The sequence below is a fragment of the Eriocheir sinensis genome, unplaced genomic scaffold (genome assembly GCF_024679095.1).
Source record: "Eriocheir sinensis breed Jianghai 21 unplaced genomic scaffold, ASM2467909v1 Scaffold453, whole genome shotgun sequence".
Classification (NCBI taxonomy): Eukaryota; Metazoa; Arthropoda; class Malacostraca; order Decapoda; family Varunidae; genus Eriocheir; species Eriocheir sinensis.
In genome coordinates this window covers 120,001-130,000 of record NW_026111780.1, presented here as the reverse complement: position 1 = coordinate 130,000, position 10,000 = coordinate 120,001, and the positions used below count along the sequence as shown (strand labels likewise).

Below are 10,000 nucleotides of genomic sequence, written 5' to 3'. Positions count from 1 at the left end.
TGTGTGTGTGTGTGTGTGTGTGTGTGTGTGTGTGTGTGTGTGTGTGTGTGTGTGTGTGTGTGTGTGTGTGTTTGCAAGATTTGATGTCTGTCCGGCGTGGAGAGATCGATGGAAGAGACAAAAGGAGAGAGAGAGAGAGAGAGAGATTATGTACTGTTAGGTTTTCCATTTCTTATTTTCTTATTTTTTTCTCTTCTTCTTCTTCTTCTTCTTCTTCTTCTTCTTCTTCTTCTTCTTCTTCTTCTTCTTCTTCTTCTTCTTCTTCTTCTTCTTCTTCTTCTTCTTCTTCTTCTTCTTCTTCTTCTTCTATAAAATATTCCTCATTCTAAACTTTAATCATGTGTGTCAGTATGTATGTGTGTGTGTGTGTGTGTGTGTGTGTGTGTGTGTGTGTGTGTATGTTTGTGTGTGTGTGTGTGTGTGTGTGTGTGTGTGTGTGTGTATAATTAAATATCGTACATAGTTTATTATCCGTCTTGACAGGATGGAAATTTACAGCATACGGTTCACAGATAAATAAAAACAAAACATGTGCGAAACGTGTCTGAAACTGCTGGGTCTAAGTTATTGGTGGGACTGGGGTGAAGGGTGGTAGGGGTGAGGAGGTGGGGTGACAGTGGGGTGAAGTGCAGTTTGGTGGGGTGAAGACTAGGCTGAAACTCATAAATATTGGTTGTTTGCTCATCTTAAAATCGTGGGGTGAAGGCTGTGATGGGGTGACGAAGGGTGAGGAGATGGGGTGATGGGGAGACAGTGGGATGAAGTGTAGTTTGATGGGGTGAATACTAGGCTGAAACTCATAAATATTGGTTGTTTTCTTATCTTAAAATCGTGGGGTGAAGGTTGTGATGGGGTGACGAAGGGTGAGGAGATGGGGTGATGGGGTGACAGTGGGGTGAAGTGCAGTTTAGTGGGGTGAAGACTAGATTGAAACTCATAAATATTGGTTGTTTTCTTATCTTAAAGTCGTGGGGTGAAGGTTGTGATGGGGTGACGAAGGGTGAGGAGGTGGGGTGATGGGGTGACAGTGGGGTGAAGTGTAGTTTGGTGGCTCTTCTTTCCTTCTTTCATTTTCTTTTTATTTCTGTTATTTTTCCTTTTCTCAAACGCTTATTCCTTTTCCTCTTATTCCTCTTTTCTTTTTGTTTCTTTGTTTTATTGTTTCTCTTTATTCTGCTTCCTTTCTCTCCCTTCTCTCTCGCTTTTTTATTGCATTTTTTTGTTCTCATTTTTAACTGACTTTCTTTCTCTTCCAGTAATTATTCTTTCCTCTTCCTACTCTTTTTTTTATCTTCCTTCCTTCCTTCATTCATTCATTCATTTCTCTCTCTTTCCATTCTTGCTTCCTTCCTCCCTCTCTCCATTTCTTTCTTCCTTCCTTCCTTCCTTCATTCATTCATTTCTCTCTTTCATTCTTGCTTCCTTCCTCCCTCTCTCCATTTCTTTCTTCCTTCCTTCCTTCCTTCCTTCATTCATTCATTTCTCTCTTTCATTCTTGCTTCCTTCCTCCCTCTCTTCATTTCTTTCTTCCTTCATTCCTTCCTCCCTTCATTTCTTTCATTTCTTTCATTTTTGTTTCCTTTCCTTTCCATTCCTTCCTTCCTTTTTTTCTTTTATTCTTCCGTCCTTCCTTTCCTTCCTTCCTCTCTCTCTCTCTCTCTCTCTCTCTCTCTCTCTCTCTCTCTCTCTCTCTCTCTCTCTCTCTCTCTCTCTCTCTCTCTCTCTCTCTCTCTCTCTCTCTCTCTCTCTCTCTCTCTCTCTCTCATTCTCTCTCTCTCTCTCTCTCTCTCTCTCTCTCTCTCTCTCTCTCTCTCTCTCTCTCACTCTCTCTCTCTCTCTTCTCCTCCTTCCTCCCTTCCTTCCTTCATTATTTTCTCTTTCTCTTATTTTTGCTTCCTTCCTCCCTTCATTTCTTTCTTCCTTCATTCCTTCCTCCCTTCATTTCTTTCATTTCTTTCATTTTTGCTCCCTTTCCTTTCCATTCCTTCCTTCCTTTTTTCTTTCATTTTTCCGTCCTTCCTTTCCTTCCTCTCTCTCTCTCTCTCTCTCTCTCTCTCTCTCTCTCTCTCTCTCTCTCTCTCTCTCTCTCTCTCTCTCTCTCTCTCTCTCTCTCTCTCTCTCTCTCTCTCTCTCATTCCTTCTCATCTTGCATTCACTCCCTCGTTTCTCTTTCTCCTTTCACTCCTTCAAATCCACAAGGTCAGAAGCGGTGAGGTTGGGGTGCATGTGGCGTGGTATGGGGTGGTGAGGTTGGGGTAATGTGGCGTGGTGTGGCGTGGTGAGTTTGAGCTGGTGTGGCGTGGTGTGGCGTGGTGAGTTTGACCTGGTGTGGCGTGGTGTGGCGTGGTGAGTTTGACCTGGTGTGGCATGGTGAGTTTGACCTGGTGTGGCATGCTGTGGCGTGGTGAGTTTGAGCTGGTGTGGCATGGCAAGGTCAGATTATACGCTTAGTAGTAATTGCTGTGGTTGGGGAGATAAGAAAAGGGGGGGGGGAGGGGAGGGGAGGAAGGGTCAGCTGGAAGTGTTGGGGAAGGGCAGGAAGGTTAACCAGCTAACCTCATGACCTACACAGAATGCCATGGACCAATTTTTTAACCGCGGAAGGTCAAAATGAAGTGTGTGTGTGTGTGTGTGTGTGTGTGTGTGTGTGTGTGTGTGTGTGTGTGTGTGTGTGTGTGTGTGTGTGTGTGAGTCTCTCTCTCTCTCTCTCTCTCTCTCTCTCTCTCTCTTATCTCTCCCACCAATTCTTAACCTTAATTTCCTCCATATCTTCCTTCCTTCCCCTCCTTCCTTCCTTCCTTCCTTTCTTTCTTTCTTTCTTTCTTTCTTTCTTTCTTTCTTTCTTTCTTTCTCTCTTCCTTCCTTCTTTCCTCTCTCCCTTTCCTACACAACCTCATGATTTCTTTGTATATAAAAGAGAATAATAATAATAATAATAATAATAATAATAATAATAATAATAATAATAATAATAATAATAATAATAATAAGGAAAGCAATAGTTATAAGAGCCTTGCAATTTTCCTTAATGGACCATCATCTTCAAAGGAGAGAGAGAGAGAGAGAGAGAGAGAGAGAGAGAGAGAGAGAGAGAGAGAGAGAGGGGGAGCAAAGAGGAGAGAGAGAGAGAGAGAGAGAGAGAGAGAGAGCGAGAGAGAGAGAGCGACTCGTTTACATCCCACGATTTCCTCCTCCTTTCCGCCTCTCTCTCTCTCTCTCTCTCTCTCTCTCTCTCTCTCTCTCTCTCTCTCTCTCTCTCTCTCTCTCTCTCTCTCTCTCTCTCTCTCTCTCTCAGGAAAGTTTCACAATTTTTACTTTTTTGTTGGTAATAGTGTACTTCATGTGTACGTGTGTGTGTGTGTGTGTGTGTGTGTGTGTGTGTGTGTGTGTGTGTGTGTGTGTGTGTGTTCGTGCGTACAACCACTACCAAAGCCTTGTCAAACTATCACCAGGCTCATAACACTACCCATGGAAATACTAGCACAACAACCTCCACCAAACCCTTGTCAAACTATCACCAGGCTCATAACACTACCCATGGAAATACTAACACAACAACCTCCACCAAAGCCTTGCCAAACTATCACCAGGCTCTTAACACTACCCATGGAAATACTAACACAACAACCTCCACCAAAGCCTTGTCAAACTATCACCAGGCTCATAACACTACCCATGGAAATACTAACACAACAACCTCCACCAAAACCTTGTCAAACTATCACCAGGCTCATAACACTACCCATGGAAATATTAACACAACAACCTCCACCAAAGCCTTGTCAAACTATCACCAGGCTCATAACACTACCCATGGAAATACTAACACAACAACCTCCACCAAAGCCTTGTCAAACTATCACCAGGCTCATAACACTACCCATGGAAATACTAACACAACAACCTCCACCAAAGCCTTGTCAAACTATCACCAGGCTCATAACACTACCCATGGAAATACTAACACAACAACCTCTACAAAAGCCTTGTCAAACTATCACCAGGCTCATAACACTACCCATGGAAATACTAACACAACAACCTCTACCAAAGCCTTGCCAAACTATCACCAGGCTCATAACACTACCCATGGAAATACTAACACAACAACCTCCACCAAAGCCTTGTCAAACTATCACCAGGCTCATAACACTACCCATGGAAATACTAACACAACAACCTCCACCAAAGCCTTGTCAAACTATCACCAGTCTCATAACACTACCCATGGAAATACTAACACAACAACCTCCACCAAAGCCTTGTCAAACTATCCCCAGGCTCATAACACTACCCATGGAAATACTAACACAACAACCTCCACCAAAGCCTTGTCAAACTATCACCAGGCTCATAACACTAACCATGGAAATACTAACACAACAACCTCCACCAAAGCCTTGTCAAACTATCACCAGGCTCATAACACTACCCATGGAAATACTAACACAACAACCTCCACCAAAGCCTTGTCAAACTATCACCAGGCTCATAACACTACCCATGGAAATACTAACACAACAACCTCCACCAAAGCCAAATGTAGGTGTCTATGCTTTGAAATAACTTAGAATATCGACCTCAGACACACTACTTTCCTAAACAGACCTTCGTTTTTGGCCATTTCCTGAATTTTCTTTACAGGAGCAGTGGTAGTGGAGTTTTCTTTTTTCTTTTATTTTTATTTTTTGTCACTAAGGTCTTTCCTCTACGCTAAAAACACTCTCTCTAACAAGGCTATCGTAACCACATTGCAGGAAGTTGTTAACGATAAATCATTCTTTAGATGCGTTTGGGTGAAGATTGGGATAGGGGGGGGAGAGGAGGGATGAGTTTATTATATTATGTGTGTGAATGGATTGCTCCCCACGGTCTGATCATGTGCTGGCCTCGTGTGTGTGTGTGTGTGTGTGTGTGTGTGTGTGTGTGTGTGTGGACATTTTTTTTTGTGTATACTCGTGTGTGTGTTTACAGATCTTTTCTAAACTCTCTCTCTTTTCTCTTTCTCTATTTTCTCACTCTCTCTCTCTCTCTCTCTCTCTCTCTCTCTCTCTCTCTCTCTCTCTCTCTCTCTCTCTCTCTCTCTCTCTCTCTCTCTCTCTCTCTCTCTCTCTCTCTCTCTCTCTCTCTCTCTCTCTCTCTCTCTCTCTCTCTCTCTCTCTCTCTCTCTCCCTCGAGCGGCAATTTCACTCTCAGGTCAAGAGGACTTAAGACACACACACACACACACACACACACACACAGAGGAAAAGAAATGTGGTATAGTAAGAGAGAGAGAGAGAGAGAGAAGAATGACTAGGGCAGACACGCCTCCTCTTTCCTCCATCTCTCTTCTCTCCTCCTCCTCCTCCTCCTCCTCCTCCTCCTCCTCCTCCTCCTCCTCCTCCTCCTCTTCTTTCTTTCCTCTCTTCCTCTTTTTCCTCCTTTCCTCCTCCTCTTTCTTCTCTCCATTCTCTCTCTAATCTTCTCTTTTGACCCTTTGTTGAGAGAGAGAGAGAGAATTTATGACAGGTATAGAGATGAAGGGAAGAAGGAGAGAGAGAGGGCATAAAGAAAATTTGTGAGAGAGAGAGAGAAGAAGAAGAGGAGGAGAAGGAGGAGGAGGAGGAGGAGGAGGAGGGGATGATGAAGAAGAGGAGAATAAAGGAAGGAATAAGTGGAAAAATAGAAAAAAAATAGGAAGAGGGAATGTAACTGTAATTCTGGAGGAGGAGGAAGAGGAGGAGGAGGAGGAGGAGGAGGAGGATTAGGAGGAGGAGGGGGAGGAGGAGGAGGAGGAGGAGGAGGAGGAGGAGGTTAAAGATGTAAAAAGCAGAGAAATAATAAGGAAAGGAGAAGGAGGAAGAATGAGAGAGAGAGAGAGAGAGTATTGCTATTTCCAAGCCTCGCTTACTCTAAAACACATAATTTATGCTAAAAAGAATTTTGCTCTCTCTCTCTCTCTCTCTCTCTCTCTCTCTCTCCAAACACACACACACTCACACACACACACACACACACACACACACACACACACACACACACACACACACACACACACACACACACACACACACACACACACACACACACACACACACACACACACACACACACACACACACACACACACACACACACACACTCACTGAATATTCCTCTCACGGATATGATGTAAAAAAAGTGATTTCGATAACTGAAAGAGAGAGAGAGAGAGAGAGAGAGAGAGAGAGAGAGAAGGAACCATACCAACAGATTCTTTTGTTTAGTTTGACAATAAGTGTGTGTGTGTGTGTGTGTGTGTGTGTGTGTGTGTGTGTGTGTGTGTGTGTGTGTGTGTGTTTTTTGAGACGCTCTTGCCAGCATACTCTCTCTCTCTCTCTCTCTCTCTCTCTCTCTCTCTCTCTCTCTCTCTCTCTCTCTCTCTCTCTCTCTCTCTCTCTCTCTCTCTCTCTATTCCTAACTTTTGCCACAATAGATTTTCTCTCCCTTCTCTCTATCTCTTTCTCCGCTCCAGTTCCTCTATCACGTCTCTCTCTCCCTCTCCCTTTTTTATTCTTCCCTCCCCTTCTCTCTCTCTCTCTCTCTCTCTCTCTCTCTCTCTCTCTCTCTCTCTCTCTCTCTCTCTCTCTCTCTCTCTCTCTCTTTTCACTTGTTTTCTTCTCTTTCTTTTATTTCTTTCACCCCTCCTATGCTTTTTTCTCCTCCGTTTCCCTTCCTTTTTTTTCTCTTTTTCTTTCACTCCTTTTTCTTCTTATCTCCTTTCTTTCTTTCTTTCTCTGACCTTTTCTTGTTTTTTTTTTGTCTCCTCCCTCTTGTATTTCGGCGTGTTCCGGGGCCAGGAAGAGAAGGGAAGGAAAGGGAAGGGAAAGGAAGAGAAGGGAAGGGATAGGAAGGGAAGGGAAGAGAAGGGAAGGGAAGGGAAGGGATGGGATAGGAAGGGAAGGGAAGGGAAGGGAAGGGAAGGGAAGGGATAGGAAGGGAAGGGAAGGGAAGGGAAGGGAAGGGAAGGGAAGGGATAGGAAGGGAAGGAATAGGAAGGGAAGGGAAAGGATAGGAAGGAAAGGGAAGAGTGGGATGGGCAGGAAAGGAAAGGAAGGGAAAGAATAGGGGAAGGTTGAGGAAGGGAAGGAAGAAAAGGGAAGGGAAGGGAGTGGAATGGCAGGGAAATTTGAGAAATGAAAGGAAAAGGAAGGAAAGACGACTGGAAAGGTAAAAGAAAGGAAAGAAAGGGAAGAAGAAGGAAGGGAAGGAATGGAAGGCGAGGGAAGGTAAAGGGAAAGAGTCACACATCACGGCAGAACTATAAAAAAAATTCGCCTGAGCCACTAGCGGGATGGGGCCTCAAAACAGCCTACGGGCGCTACGGACATCACCTATAAACATGATCTCTCCCCATCTCTATCTCTCCTTTCTTTCATTCTCCTTTCCTTTGATTCCTCTACCTTTCTTTCCCCTCCCTGTCCCCTCCCTCTCTCTTCATTCCTTCCCTTCCTTCTTCTTCCCTTTCTTTCCTTTATTTCACCTTCCCCTTCTTTCCCTTCGTATTTCCTTCCTTCTCCTTTCATTTCTCACCCTTCCCTTCCATTCCCTTCCTTCCTTCCTTCCTTCCTTCCCTTCCTTCCTTCCTTCCCTTCCTTCCCTTCCTTCCCTTCCTTCCTTTCCTTCCCTTCCTTCCTATTCCTTCCTTTCCTTCCCTTCCTTCCTTCCCTTCCCTCCCTTTCCTTCCCTTCCTTCTTTCCTTCCTTCCTTCCCTTCCTTCCTTCCTTCCTTCCTTCCCTTCCCTTCCCTTCTCCCCTTCTTTCCTTCCTTCCTTCCTTCTCCCCTTCTTTCCTTCCTTCCTTCCCTTCCTTCCTTCCCTTCCTTCCTTCCTTCCTTCCTTCCTTCCTATCCCTTCCTTCCTTCCTTCCCTTCCTTCCCTTCCTTCCCTTCCTTCCTTCCTTCCTTCCTTCCCTTCCTTCCTTCCTTCATTCATTCCCTTCCCTTCCTTCCTTCCTATTCCTTATCCATTCCCTTCCTTCCTACCTTCCTTCCCTTCCTATCCTTCCTTCCTATCCTTCCTTCCTATCCTTCCTTCAACCCTTCCCTTCCTTCTTATCCTTCCCTTCCTTCCTTCCTTCCTTCCCTTCCTTCCTTCCCTTCCCTTCCTTCCTTTCCTTCCCATCCTTTCCTTCCTTCCTATCCCTTCCTTCCTTCCTTCCTTCCTTCCTTCCTGTCCCTTCCCTTCCTCCTTCCTTCCTGTCCCTTCCTTCCCTTCCTTCCTATCCTTCCTTCCCTTCTTATCCCTTCCTTCCTTCCTTCCTCCCCTCCTTCCCTTCCCTTCCTTCCCTTCCCTCTTCCCTTTCCTTCCTTCCCTTCCCATCCTTTCCCATACCTTCCTATCCCTTCCATTCCTCTCCTTCCCTTCTTCCCTTCCTTCCCTTCCTTCCTTCCCTTCCTTCCCTTCCTTCCTTCCTTCCTTCCTATCCCTTCCTTCCTTCCTTCCTTCCCTTCCCTTCCTTCCCTTCCCTTCCCTTCCCTTCTCATCCCTTCCCTTCCCTTTCCCTTCCCTTCCCTTCCCTTCCCTTCCCTTCCCTTCCCTTCCCTTTCCTCTCCTTCTTTAAGCTCTATTGATCATTTTGTTTGAGATTCTCTTTAGTGTGTTTGTCTGTCTCTCTCTCTCTCTCTCTCTCTCTCTCTCTCTCTCTCTCTCTCTCTCTCTCTCTCTCTCTCTCTCTCTCTCTCTCTCTCTCTCTCTCTCTCTCTCTCTCTCTCTCTCTCTCTCTCTCTCTCATTCTTTATCTTATTTTTTATTTTAGTTTCCCTTGTATTTCTTTTATCCATATATTTGTAATTTTATTCTTTTCTCTATTTCTTCTTTATTATTTTCACTCGTATTTCTACTCTTTATTTTTCTGTTTGTTTTTTATTTCGTTTTTTTCTTTCTTTTACGTTTTTTTTTTCTTTCTGTAGTTAATTTTTGTCTATGTATTTCGTTTATCCATTTCTCTTCGTATTTCCTCTTTTTATTATTCTGCTTGCCTTTTATTTTGATTTTTTCTCTCATTTCCTTTTCTTTTTATTGATTTCTCTCTGTGTTTCTGTTTTAGGAGCGAGTGTGTTTCCGGGCTTGTGTTCCTCTCCTCGTGTGTGTTGCGGACCTGTCTTGCATCGTAACTATAGAGTCTTGAACCTCAGCGACGCGAGGCAAAAGGTAAGTAATGAGTTTAAAAATGGCATAGATTAGTCCTTCTCTGCCTCTCTCTATCTGTCTCTCTCTATCTGTCTCTCTCTCTCTGTCTCTGTCTCTGTCTGTCTGTCTGTCTGTCTGTCTGTCTGTCTGTCTGTCTGTCTGTCTCTCTCTCTCTCTCTCTCTCTCTCTCTCTCTCTCTCTCTCTCTCTCTTGCATCATAACTATAAAAAGATAGTTTTGAACCTGTACGACTCAAGACAAATGGTATATAGTGAAATTAGTTTAGAAATGCCATAGATTAGTCCTCCTCTGCCTGTCTCTCTCTCTGTGTCTCTCTCTCTGTCTTTGTCTCTATTTCTTTCTCTGTTTCTCTCTCTCTTCTCTTTTTCGAAAGCCGTTCATTAATTGGGGACTCACAACATGGCTTCCGTAACAAAAGATCCTGCCTATGAAACCTATTAACCTTTTATAACGACCTCTTCTCAGTTTATGACGTAACCAAATCACTGGACGTAGTCTATCTTGATTTCCAGAAAGCGTTTGATAAAGTCCCACATCATAAATTACTTTATAAACTAAAGCAAATAGGTATTGACGGTCAAGTAAACCAATCGATCGCGAATTGGTTGAGCAACAGACAACAAAGTGTTGTGATTGACGGATTTAACTCAGAGTGGGCGCCGGTCACTAGTGGCGTCCCTCAGGGCTCGGTTCTTGGCCCAGTGCTCTTCATTATTTACATCAACGACGTGGATGTTGGACTCAATAATCGCATTAGTAAATTTGCAGACGACACAAAGATTGGTAACTCGGTTCTCACTGATGAAGACAGGCAAAGCCTCCAAGAGG

General features: G+C 44.1%; 1 protein-coding gene and 1 long non-coding RNA gene across 2 annotated transcripts in view; one reads left to right on the top strand and one right to left on the bottom strand.

The window, feature by feature from the left end:
* The window catches only part of LOC126992386 (uncharacterized), a 37,432-nt gene extending 28,253 nt beyond the window's left edge, over nt 1-9,179 (top strand). Inside the window, exon 2 of the long non-coding RNA XR_007746513.1 lies at nt 9,069-9,179. This is a non-coding gene — a long non-coding RNA (uncharacterized LOC126992386). The remainder of the gene's footprint in view (nt 1-9,068) is intronic.
* Nucleotides 1-10,000, bottom strand: part of LOC126992373 (glycine receptor subunit alpha-4-like) — a 41,354-nt gene that overhangs the window by 23,625 nt on the left and 7,729 nt on the right. The window lies entirely within an intron of this gene.